The following is a 13277-nucleotide window of genomic DNA, read 5'->3' on the forward strand; positions in this document are numbered from 1 at the left end:
AATAAGGGCTAAAAAAAAAAAAAAACACACAAAGAAAGACAATTCTAAGTCTTGAATCAACTGAAAGCCCTTTGTTCACCAAATACGTATCAAGTGCCCATTGTGTGCCAGGAACTCTGCCAGGTGCTAGGTTACAACAGTGAACAAAATGACATGATTCTGCCCTTATAAAACTGACATAATGGGGAAGAGAGAGATTAAACAAAGAATCCTACAAATACACATCATTACAAGCTATAAAAGGTCTGTGAACGAACAGTACGCACTGCCCTTGAGAACAGAGAGTATGTCTTATTTGTCTTGATATTTCCAAAGCCTGTTACTTAGTAGGTGCTAAATGAATAGTTATAGAATCAATGGATGGATGGGTGACCATAGGAAAGAAAGAATGATTGTGTAGCATAAGAATCATGAAAAAGCACATCGTTAATAACAGGTTGTGAGGATTGAGAGCCATTACTACACGGCAATTTTCTCACCACTAATTAAACTTTCATTGTAATCTGAGATGATCAAATCTCTCTGCAGGTCAGCTGTCCATTAGAAAGGTACACAGAGTCCCAGGCACACAAACCTCACCAGACCTTGTTTGCTACTCTCTGAAATTCTTTTACTAAATGTACATTTCTGGGAACCAAATAATTTAAATAGTACTTCAGTAAGGACAGGCAAAATTTGCTGTAGGCAAAACCTGTTGCTTCTCCATTCTCTCTGTAGGCTACCTTTCACTACAGGCTCTTGTTAGTATTACATTGAATCTATAGATCAAATTGGGAAGCGCTGACATAGTGACAATATTGAGTCTTCCTATTCATGACCATGAAAGTGAAAGTTGCTTAGTCGTGTTGGACTCTTTGTGACCCCATGGATTATACTGTTCGTGGCAGTCCATGGAATTCTCCAGCCAGAATACTGCAGTGGGTAGCCTATCCCTTCTCTAGAGGATCTTCCTGGCCCAGGAAACAAACCGGGGTCTCTTGCATTGCAGGCGGATTCTTTACCAACTTAGCTATAACTATTCATGAACATAGAATATATATTTAGTTCTTCTTTGATATCATTCATCAGAGTTTTTGTATATAGATTTTGTATGTTTTTTGTGAGGTTTATACTTAAGTATGGGCTTCCCTAATGGCTCAGATGGTAGAGAATCTGCTTGCAATGAAGGAGACTCAGGTTCGATCCCCAAATCTAGAAGATCCCCTGGAGAAAAAATGGCAACCCACTCCAGTATCCTCGCCCAGAGAATCCCATGGACAGAGGAGCCTGGTGGGGTTGCAGAATCAGACATGACTGAGTGACTAAGCATGTACATGCACACACATACTTAAGCATATCTTTTGAGGGTGCTAACATAAATGTAAATTGTTTTTAACTTCAAATTCTACTCGATCATTGCTAATATACAGCAAAACAATTGACTTGTGCACATCAACTTTGTATCCTGCCAGCTTGCTATAATCACTTCTTAGTTCCAGGAATTTTTCAGATTTTCTGCATAAATGCTCATGTTATCTGTGAACAGATAGTTTCATGTCTTCTTTCCTAATCATTATACCTTTTATTTCCTTTTCTTGCTTTATTATATTTGCAAGGACTTCCAGTATGATGTTAAAAATTGTGATATGAGAGGACATCCTTGCCTTGTACCTGATCTTAGTGGAGATCATCTATTTCTCATCATTTAAGCATGAGGTTAACTGTAGAACTTTTGTATTAATAGAAAGTATTTATCAAGTTGAGGAAGTTGTAGACTTTTTAACACACCATCTTTTTTCTACCTTTAATTATAGTTATTTATGTTAGCATCTTCCTCCCTTTGGCTTCAGGTATTCTCATTGGGTCTAGTCCAAGGGCTGGTTCCTCCCTATTTTTGGCATTTAAAAACCTGAGTACATTCTTGGGGAGTACACCCCATAGATAAGAAGCTCTGGAGTTCCCTGCTGAATCCTGGAGTCCTTTGGGACAGTCCCTTCTTCACTGTGATTAGTCACCTCTTCCTAGAACACTCTATTGTAAATGAGGATTCAAAGGGAAGTCTGTTGTTGTTCTCCAGGGGCTGGAGGAGATGGAGCTGGCCTCCAGAAGGTAAGATGTGTGGGAACACTTCAATTGCTGAGGATGTGGGAGACAACTGAATGGGATAGAGGAGTTCCTCCCAGACTTCCAACCTCTATGGACAACATATGAATTGGAAGATGCACAACTTGAATTTAAAATAAAGGACTACTTTGAACATCCTGTGCCTGGCCAACTAAAATAAATCATGAAACCCATCTCTTTCTGTTATAGTCTGTAGTCAGATTTGTCCTGTTTCCCTAGAAAAAGGGTGAAAGTCCCAGGGATAGGGGCAAGGAAGAGGGAAGAGAAACGGTCAGTTTTGCTATTCACAGAGTCAAAGCTGACAACCTGCACTGCTGCACAAAGTGTGGCCCACTAGAGCCAGTTACCAAATGACTGCTGCATCAGGGTGGGTGGCTGCTGTGTGCTGAACCTTGGCCACAGAGTGGGTGCCATATAGGTTATAGAATGTCGAAAGCCACTTCACACCTCTCTCTCCCTCTGCAGCAGCCACCCAGGCCTTCCGTCCCCCGATATGACATGATCCATCCCACAGCCCAGACTTTGCACATGACACCCTTTGCTCCTCCATCTCCCTCTCCTCTTTACCTAGGTAACACCCATTGCTGTCTTAGATTTTAGCTTAAATATTGCTCCTCAGGCAAGGCTCCCCTCTGATAGACATCCACAGCACTGTGCCCTCTCCTCCCCAGCACATAATACTGTACACATTTTACATTTGTTTCATCACTGTTTCCCACACCAGAAAGTGAAGTTCTCCACGGACAGTGACAGGTCTGTTTTGGTTCACAAGGCAGTTCCTGTCTAGCACAGTGCCGGGCACTTCAGAGACCCATAGTAAATATTTGCAGAGAGTCTTCATACTTGACCTGGTGACTGGGAGGCTAAGCAGGCAGCCAGTATTGGATGTGGGGAAGCTGATGCCAAGAGGGGAGTGAAACAAGTGTTTGTCATTCAGCAGTGTCCAACTCTGCGAACCCGTGGACTGTAGCTTGCCAGGTTCCTCTGTCCATGGAATTCTCCATGCAAGAATACTGAAGCGGGTTGCCATTTCCTTCTCCATGGGATCTTCCCAATCGAGAGACTGTACCTGGGTCTCCTGCGCTGAAGGCAGATTCTTTACCTTCTGAACCTCCAGGGAAGCCCAACAGGGGAGTGAGTGTACAGAGCCAAAATCCAAGTCAGAGTGTGGGAGACTGTGGAGCAGGGTCAGAACCCAGAGATGAGGGGCTTATGTTTAGTAAAACATAGAGGAGTCCCAGGGCAGCTCTGGGGAGGCAAAGAACAAATGAAGAGGATCAAACTGACAACGATCAAAGTGGGGAATAACAGGTTAAGCAGGCAAGTGGGAGGGGTCAGCCACCAGAGGCTACTGCCCACGGTAGGTTTCTGCATGCCTAGGTGGGCAGACCGCATTTAATGGGCAAATGTTATAGAGCAGGTAGAATGTAATTAAAGACTATCTAGAGTAGTTCTCAATTCTGGCTGCACATTTGAATCTCTGGGGGTATTTTCTAAGATAAAGACCCAGGTCCCATGTCCAGAAATTCTGACTTTTGTTTTTATCTAAAAGGAAAGAGAAGCTATTGAAGATTTTAGAGGTGTGTGTGTGTGTTTATGTTTATTTGGAAAACATGCAATCATGTTTATTAGGCAAATCAGCTAGAAAGTTACTAGGCATGTGACCCAAGAATAGGTATTTTTTGAATACCATAATACCAGGTATTTTTCAAAAACCCCAAACAACACAAATATAATGTGGTTTCCCAGATGGGATTCTAGAATAGTAAAATGATATTATATTGAAACTAAATAAATCTAAAAAATGCATGGACTTCAGTTAGTAATAACATATCAGTATTTGTTATGACAGGCTTCCCAGGTAGTTCAGTGGTAAAGAATCCACTTGCCAATGCAGGGGATGTGGGTTCCATTCCTGGTTGGGAAGATCCCCTGGAGAAGAAATGGCAACCCACTTCAGTATTCTTGCCTGGGAATCCCTATGGACAGAGGAGCCTGGTGGGCTACAGTCCTTGGGGACGCAAAGGAGTTGGACATGACTGAGCGAACTAACAGCAATTAGTTGTGACATCTGTTGTGACAAAGGTACCACACTCATATAAGATCTTAACAACAGAGGAAACTGAGTGCTGTGTACATGGGAACTTTCTGGACTATCTTTGCAACTTTTCTGTAAATTGAAAACTACCCTAAAATAAAAAGCTTATTTTAAAAAGAAAATTAAAAAAATAAAGCATAGGAGGAAAAAAAAGAATAGGTGTTTTGCAAAAGCATCTCATACATTTAAAATATGCAGTAGGGTTGGGAACCACTGTTCTAAAACAATAGTCTTTAATCTTGGCTGCACAATTACATTCATCTGGGGAGTTTTTAAAATGGTTGATGTCTGGACCTCCCTCCCAGAAATTCTGATTTCACTGGATGAATGTGGCCTGTGCGTGGGGATTTTTCAAGACCCTACCAGATGTTTCTAATATGTAGCCAGGGTTAAGAACCACTGCCTTAGAGATGTGTGACTCAAACTGTGGTCTGAAAACCAGCAGTATAGACATTATCTGAGAACTTGCTAGAAATGCAGAATCTCATCCCAGACCTACTGACCCAGAATCTGCCTTTGAAGGAGAGTCTCTGGGGGATTCTTATATATATTAAAGTTTAAGAAGCATTAATCTAAAAAAGTGATTCACAAAGTGTGTTCCCTGGAGCAGCAGTGGCAACATTTGGGGATTTGTTAAACATGCAAATTCATGAGTCATTGAATGAGAAACTCTGAGAGGCAGGATGCCGGATTCCGTTTTAACAAGCCATTCAGGTGATTCTGGCACATGCTAACATTTCTTGAACCATAAATCTAGAAGGAAAAGGCAATATTTCAGACTGAAAAGCCACTAGGGAACCTGGCCATGTGAGTATTTTAGAAGCTTAGGGGTTAACTCACTTCCGTAAACTCTATGTGTAACGTTAGCTTCTAAATTCAAAAGACTGAGATGAATAATAAGCTTCTCTCTGTGAGACCCACCTTCCTCCCATCTTGGGACGCATCCGGTCAGAGCAGAGCTTGACATTTTTCTCACGATCTCTCTGATCTCCCGTCCAGGATCCCTGCCAGAGGCTACAGTGTCTCCTGCCCCAAGACTGCCTTGCTGATGAGTTTCATATGAAACAAAGGGAAGATAGGGCAGCGCGAGCCGGAACGGGAAACAGCACAGCCATGGAGACTCGAAGGCCCAGCATTACAAACTAAGGAAGCAAACGCTTGTCTGCTCACAGGAAGCGGGTCTTCTTTGTGACCCAATGCACAAAGTGAGACCTGGGGAAGTGAGAGAGACCATTGCAGACAACTTCAGGAAGGAGAATGCTCCCCACAGGTGCAGTTCTCGGGCTGCTCTCCTCTGGTTAACAACGTGCAGCCACAGGTGTGATTTGTCACAATATATCCAACTCTTTTCTTGTGACTTAGCCAGGCCTCAGGCAGGCAACAAGATGTAGTTAGAGTGCAGGTTTTGATAATGGGACAGGTGGGCTAACATCTCACACTAATGAGATCCAGGATGAGCTTTCCCTCTGTTTTTGTGGATTTTCAAGCAATGTTCAGAAGGATCTGTAAATGTGCTTCAGGGACACAACAGAGGGCTGAATCTCCACTGGAGAGTTTAATTTGGTATAGAAAGAGGTTGATATCCTACTTATCCTCTTCCCTTTGTAGAAAGGGTGGGGGGGGCGCCTCCTTTGGTGAGACAGAGTAAAGACAAAGATACTTTGTCAGCGTAAGAATGGGACTTCCCTAGCCGTCCAGTGGTTAAGAGTCTGAGCCTTGATACCTGGATCCCCATGCCATGCAGTGCAGTGAAAAGAAAAAAAAAGTGTTAAAAAAAAAAGAATGAGGTCATATCAATGAGAGTCATATGCTTCTGTGATGGGATCATTGAGATATTATTTTGAGGTTTGTTCTTGCTATTTTTTTAATGAAAATTTTACACTCCTTCAAAAATGACTTATATTACAGACAACCTCTCTTTCTAGCTTTTGTTTTTCAAAAGCCTGAGTTTCTTCTGAGTTTATGAGAAGTGGAAGGGAAAAGAAGGCAGAAGCAGGGTGACAGAGGAGGGAGAATCCCCAAGGCTGAGAAGGTGATGGGCCTGCAGGCCCTAAAGATTATGTCGACCCCTGGCCCACTCTCCGGGAAAGTAGCAGGATTTCCAGAAGGAAATGCTGAACAGGGCACCTAGGATGTAGAGCCTAAGCATGGCATTCCCAGCCTCCACAAAGATCCAAGTACAGAGCAACAGTTCTGACTAAAGTCACTGGGTAACAGGGGCCTTGAAAGGGGACTGCTGCTGCTGCTAAGTCACTTCAGTTGTGTCCGACTCTGAGCGACCCCATGGACTGCAGCCTACCAGGCTCCTCCATCCATGGGATCTTCCAGGCAAGAGTACTGGAGTGGGGTGTCATTGCCTTCTCCTGAAAGGGGACTAGCATGAGCTAAATATCAGAGGGTCTTTGGGGATCTTTGCACCGCCCTAGAGGTTTTAAGCTCCCTAGTAATGACTGAACTCAAATTTTCTGCTAGCCCAGTGGACCAGAGACTTAAAATCAGATGTAAATAAATCAAGTTAATGCGACATTTCTCAGGTCCCTGGACAATGGAACAAGATTCCTGCCTGCTCCATTAGCAGAAGAAAGATTTGTCTTATGATTTAAAAGAGTCTGAAAGACCCCAGAACCCTTCCACAAAGGGGCTAACAGAGCAGCTAGTAAGGAGGTGTCCCCAGTTCCTGGAAGAACCTGATCAGCCACTACAAATCCATCACCAATGCTTGAAAAAATAGCACTCACCTTCCTGGGGGGCAGCTGCTGGTCTGCTAGAAGGTAGGATCAACCGAGCATGCGGTCACAGTGATCATTCTAGGCTGACTTGAGAGAATGCTCAGGAGGGTCCCTTGAGCAGGAATACCAGCCTCAGCATCTAAACTTCCTCAGTCGAATATTTATTCCTTCACATCTTCAGGTCTTCAGACTTCAGTACACGTATTACCTGGGAAGCCATAAACCTAAGTGTTTATAATTAGTGTTTCTCAAGTGTGTTCAATTTAAATAGTTGGATCAGAATCCCCTGGGGAACTTGATCAAACTAGTGTATTGCTGCACCCTGCCCCAGACCTATTGAATCTGGTCTTCTGGGAATGAGGAAAGGGGCAGAGTGTCTGTGTTTTTAACAGGTATCCCAAGTGACTTGGTCCTCTCAGTTCTGAGACCATCTGGGGTGGAGTTAGGGGAAGGGCAACAACTTGCCAGTAATCCTGTGTGGTGCAGGGGTCACTATCCTGGGGGTTGAAGCCCAAAGAATAGTCTCCAGTGTCTGTGACTCTCAGCAGGTGTGAAAGTTCTGTGCATATGAGCTGATACATGTTTCTGTGGAAGAGGCCCATTAGGGCTCTCAAGCCTTGCAAAGAATTCAAGGCCCTGACAGAGCAGCATCAGTGTCAGCATCACCCTGGAACTTGTTAGAGATGCCTACTCTCAGGACTTTCCTGCTGGTCCACTGGTTAAGAATCTGCCCTGCAATGCAGGGACATGAGTTCAATCCCTGATTGGGAAACTAAGATTCCATATGCTGTGGAGCAACTAAGCCTGGACGGTACAGAGCTGGTGGGCCCCAAAGGAAGATTCCACGTGACCAAAGGAAAACCCCCCTATGCTGCACTAAGACCCGAGGCAACCAAATAAATAAGGACATATTTGAAAGAAAAAAAAAAGGAATGCCTACTCTCAGACCCCACCCCAGTTCTGCGGCCTCAGAATTTGCCTCTGAACACAACCCCCTGCCCATTCTCTTGCACATTAAAATCTGCAGAGCACTGGTCTAAGGCATGCGGGGAATTGCAGCAGACACCCTCCCCAGGCTCTTGCAGTGCCAAGAGCCCAGGCCTGCTCCTCTGTGTGCTTCTGGGGCTCAGCCAGCCTGGGCCTCCCACTGAGCGGCCAGGACCCTCTCCCATCTGTGAGCTTCAGACTCCCCACCAAGAAGGAGAGGTCTGCATGGGGCAGCCAGGGCAGTGCCCATCTGCTCCTGGGGCTGCAGGGTCCGACCCCCTGGAGCGGCAGAACTGAGAGGTGGTAAGAGAAAGGAGTGAAATTGCACCCCCACTTCTTTGGCTGCAGGCTGTGTGGGCGAGAGGAACAAAGAGGGCGCGGGGGTGGCATCTCAGCTGCAGGCTCCCTCTGAAGCCTGTCTTACTGCCCTCCCGCTGCTCAGAGCTCACCCACACCACCCTTCCTCTTCGACAACGCCTGCCAGAAAACTCATTACTCTGCTCCCAACATGTGGCTGGCCAGGGGCCAGGGTCTGGCTGCCGACAGAGTGACTAACCTCTTAGCCAGCGATGGCGTCCCCCTCCTAGCAGCAGCTGGCACTGCCTCAGGCGATGGGCACAGCTGGGGCAGCTCTGGCCGTGGCCTTCAAAGGCTTCTTGGCTCCATTCTCTGTGTGTCACCACTTTCCTACCTGCTCTGTCCCTTCTTCTTCTTTATTCATCTCTAATCCCTTCTGCTGTTATTTCTCCCCGCTCCCTTTCCACCCATTGTCCTCATCTGCACAGGAATATAATTCAGTATTGCCCAAAGTTACTGTCCTTTAACCCCACGTATGCTTCTAGCCACTGCTCTAGTTTTCTCTCCTCCAACAGCAAAACTTCTTGGAACAATAGTCTTCATGTATTATTTATCATGCCTCCTTTCCATTCATTCTTTTACTCACTGCACTTGCCTTCTATTCACACAGCTCCATCCAAACAGCTCTTACAAAGCCCCCCATGCCCACCACGGTGTAAATCCAACAGGCACTTCAGTCTCTCCACTGGGCTTGACTTCTCAGCAGAATAGGACACAGTGACACTCCCTTAGTCCCGGTCTCCCCTCACATGCCAGACTTTGTGTTCTTTCTAGTTCCTTCTTGGCAGCTGCTTTTGTCAGCTTCCTCTTCTATTCCACCCATGAATGTGTCAGTCTATCTTCACTCAGCTCTGGGCCCTCCTTTCTTTGCTTCCTGCCTTCTCTTTTTTCCTAAAATTTAGGGTCTAGAAGATTTCATTATAGAAAAATAGTCATTTTTTTCCTAGAGCCTCTCAATGCAGGCTGAGATTCATCCCTAAGGAGCGAGCGAACATGAACCTTAATTTCTAACCATGATAAGTACTTTGAAAAAAGTTAAATAGGGAGAGACCCTAGGAGAGCCCCTCATTTATACTGATGTTTATTGGGTGGGGGGAGGGGAGACCTCACGAGAAAGCAACATTTAAGCCGACACCTGAAAGATGAATGGAAGTTGGGCAGGTGCAAATCAAAACAATACAAAAAAACAGCCCAGGCTAATTCTGATGACATCCACATTCGTATCTATAACCCAGACTCCTTCTCTGTGCTCTGTTTATGCCTTCTGGACATTTCCACAGGATTGTCACTCAGGCATCTCAAACTTACTACAATCACAACAGAAATTTGTGTTTCCCCACATGTACTCGTTTTCTTTCAGACTTTTCCTCCTTTAGTTAATGGCTCCATTTTCTATTTGTTGCTTAAACAGAAGCCTGACAGTCTTTATTGACCCTTTACTTTCCCTCACTCCACAAGTACACCCCAGTGACAAGACTTGTTATTTCTACCACTAAAACATATCAATAATCCATCCCCTTTACTACCACCAACCTGGTTTAGGCTTCCATCTTTTGTCACTATCTTTTGTCTGGATGACTACCATAGCCTCTCAGGCTGCTCCCCTAACCTACACGCAGGCCACACCCCTTGCATTTTCCATGCAATAGCCAATGTCACCTTTACAAGTTGCGGCATTCTTGAAATCCTTCAACAGCTTCCCCTGTCACTCATGACACATGCTGTCTGCAGGCATGTGTGATCTGGCCCCTGCCCATCCTCCCAGCTTGGACTACCTTCTGCTCACTCACTGCACTGCCCACTCATGGCCACCTTTCAGTTCCCCAAAGCCATCCCACTCTTACATGCTGCTTGTCACAGTCCAGGTGACTAGACATAGCCTTTTCTCTAAACCATTGAGTTCCCATTCTCCAGAGTGGTAGAAACTTATCTAAGCCAAGTTGGAGTTTCTCTGGTGGTGTCTCACTTCCTGGAAGTTGAAGTTGTATCAGGTCACTGGGTTGGCAAAGGCCCATTGGTCCTACATCATCCAACCACAAGGGTGTCCACGGAGGCATCCTTTGTTCTCCCAATTACAGGCCATGGAAACATGTTAGTCATCACTGGGATGGGTTCCCGTTCATTTTGCCTCTGCACAAGTGGTCTAGGCTTTCCTTGTGGCTTTGACGTCTCATCTGGGAACCAGGACTCTGCCTGGCTATGTAAGGACTGTTTGTTCAGACTTGCTGCACAGTCATTCCTTAGCTAAGGTCTTCCTTCCTTTTAACCTACCCACCTCGCCTCCACCGGAACTTCAGAACTGATAACATCTCTGGCCTCTTATGTCCCCTTCCCTTCCCCTTCCAAGGTCTGGGGTAACTTGTCTAGTCCAGAGCAAACACTGCTCTTCTCAAACCCCATGTCTCCTATATATTTTGGCTCTGGATGGAGTCACAGTCCCCTAAGGGCCATAGGGCTTTTGGAAACCAAAGCAAGAAAGACTTGTTTCTGTTACATCTGCTGTGAAGCAATGAGTACCTTAGCTTGAGGGACAGGCAAAGGAGAGAAGTAATAGGAACATAAAACACCAGTAAAATTTTAGGAATATTTTTCCATCCCATTTCTTCAGTGCCCACCTCTGAAGAAATGTAATTGTATTTGTTAGGGCTCTCCAGGGAAACAGCACCAGTAGTGAATGGATAGGTAGTAGATGATAGAATGAGGGAGACAGAAAGAGAGTTTCAGGAATCAGCTCACACAATCGTGGAGCTAGAAAGCCCAAAATCTGTATGGCAGACTAGAGACCCAGGGAAGAGCTGATGCTGCTATCAGAGTCCAAAGACAGATTTCTTGCTTCTTAGGGGATCTCAATCTTTTAAGGCCTTCAGCTGATTAGACAGATGGGCAGAGAAAAGGAGGGATTGGCATTTGCTTTGCTGGTGGCTGAAGCATAGGTTTATTCTGCTTTGGGGGTGATCCTATATGCTTCACTCCATGGTGGTGTGGAGTTAATGGAAAATCAGGCAGACCCATTGCCCACCTGATTATGGCAGCTATCATAGCAGTGGAGGTCCTGGCTTAGACAGTTGCCAGGTGCCAACCATGTTCCTGAACCTCCCAGATGCTCAACTGCACAGCAATACAGTCTGCATCTCTTCTAACTATGTCTTTCGAGCTACAGCTGTGTAAGTACAACTCATATCCTCAGACCCCTTCTACACAAAGAGGAGTATTTCTTGTGTAGCATTCAATATGCAGTCAAAAGATTGAAGTAGGAGCTGGGGGCCAGTGATTGAATAATCTCTGAACTGAAAGCAAAAATGGGAATTGAAGTAGTTAATAAGAGCAACGGCAACAGCTACTGAGATCCATTTACAACCATATGACTCTCTTCAAGATCCACTCTGCTTTGAGTGCTTTAACTTCTATCCTACAAGGCAACACTCATTCTGTTTATGTTATACTTTATGTAACCAAATAACAAGAATCAAGCAATTCTGGTTTCAGACATCACTCAGGGTCTCCCTTACCCTGTTCAACTGATAGTGAAATAAACGTACAGACAAAACTAGTCTAACGCCCTGATGTCTGAAAGACAAGAATGATAGGAATGGAAAGGTCATAAGTATTCTGTAAGTTCTTGAGGAAACAGAAGATCTGATCAGGTGATTATCAACACTCTTACTCCTCCTCTGAGGAACTGAGTTGAAACCTGTTTTTAGAGTGCGTTTTTAAATTAATTTTACATTCCTAAATGTTCCAGGCATTGAAAAGAGCTGAACTAGACAGATTTTAAACATTCACAGGTTGATGGATCAATGCGGTTTCACGTTTGACCGTTTAAGGGAGGCAAGTATATTTGTGTTCTGTCCCACTAAAAACTAAGTCAGTCATTTTTCCCCTGCCACTTTCTCCTTCTAAAATTCTGAAGACTAAATCTAGGTTCTATGAGATACTGTAGCTCTAATATTGAGATTAAAAAGTAAGTTAAGTTTTATTTCCTGGGTGTAGGTTAGATACTGACCTTCTGAATCATTCAATAGTCAATCTATAAAGTCATTTTAATCACCAATAGTACATTCCAAGTTATAAGAACAACAATAATAAATAAGAAATGACATAACTAGCTAAAATCTTTTGGCTAAGATAATTATAAAACTAGTCTAAAAATAAAATATGACAAAACTATATAATTTCTATAAATGGCATTTTATTTTGTTCAAGTGATGAGGCAAATAGCTGATAAATTAATTAGATCTTTAATATAGAATGGAGTTTTCCATTTGTCTCCCTAAGTTGGTGACAAACAGGTTAATTCCTATTTGATATCTTTATATTCACAAATGGAAAATATATGATAATGTATCACATCACATATTTTCTGGGACTGCTTTTAAAAATGGGTATGATTAATTCGTTAAAACCATTATGTTTGGAAGTTCTAGAGTTAGAAAGAATTGTTTACTGTCCCAAACCACTTAACAGAAGTTAAGGAGCAAAGTAAGAGAGTTGTAGGGTGATATTTGTTGTGATAGGTATCCATTGAGTAGTGACAACTGCAAGGATCCCTGTAATCTGTTACACAATAAAAGAAATGTAAAACTGAGTTACAGTTTACTATTTGAAAATATTTTATTTTGGACATTGGATGACTTTTCCTACACTCCTGCATCAACATATGAAAAACTGGGGCAAAAGAATATTTTTCATGCCAGCAAGTTGAGTTTTCTAGAAAAACATCAGTTAAATTCCTAATTGTTAAATAAGCCCAACCCCAATTACAATGTAATATCCACACTTTTCAGTTCTTATACACTTAGGGAAACAGTGGATAATGAAAACCAGTTTCAAAGGAAAAAAGAAGAACAATGAGAAAGCCCCATTCAAAATGGAGCCAAGTCATCTGGAATTGGGTTGGGTTTGTTTTTGGTGGGCGGCTCTCTCAAATGCTTTCCTGCCATCTCCTTCTGCATTCTGTAACTCCACTGGGAGCTGGAAAGTGAGGGAAAGTGAGGGAGAGTGGG

At 43.8% G+C, this 13277-nt stretch overlaps 1 long non-coding RNA gene across 2 annotated transcripts in view; it reads right to left on the minus strand.

Annotated features, from left to right (window-relative positions):
- The window catches only part of LOC121819030 (uncharacterized), a 29647-nt gene extending 20602 nt beyond the window's left edge, over positions 1–9045 (minus strand). For both annotated transcript variants that reach the window (XR_009599813.1, XR_006059159.2), the window contains exons 1-2: positions 8474–9045; positions 6940–7138 (exon numbers count right to left, since the gene is read on the minus strand). This is a non-coding gene — a long non-coding RNA (uncharacterized LOC121819030). The remainder of the gene's footprint in view (positions 1–6939; positions 7139–8473) is intronic.
- Between the last annotated feature and the right edge of the window lie 4232 nt (positions 9046–13277).

The sequence above is a fragment of the Ovis aries genome, chromosome 3 (assembly GCF_016772045.2).
Source record: "Ovis aries strain OAR_USU_Benz2616 breed Rambouillet chromosome 3, ARS-UI_Ramb_v3.0, whole genome shotgun sequence".
NCBI classification, from domain to species: domain Eukaryota; kingdom Metazoa; phylum Chordata; class Mammalia; order Artiodactyla; family Bovidae; genus Ovis; species Ovis aries.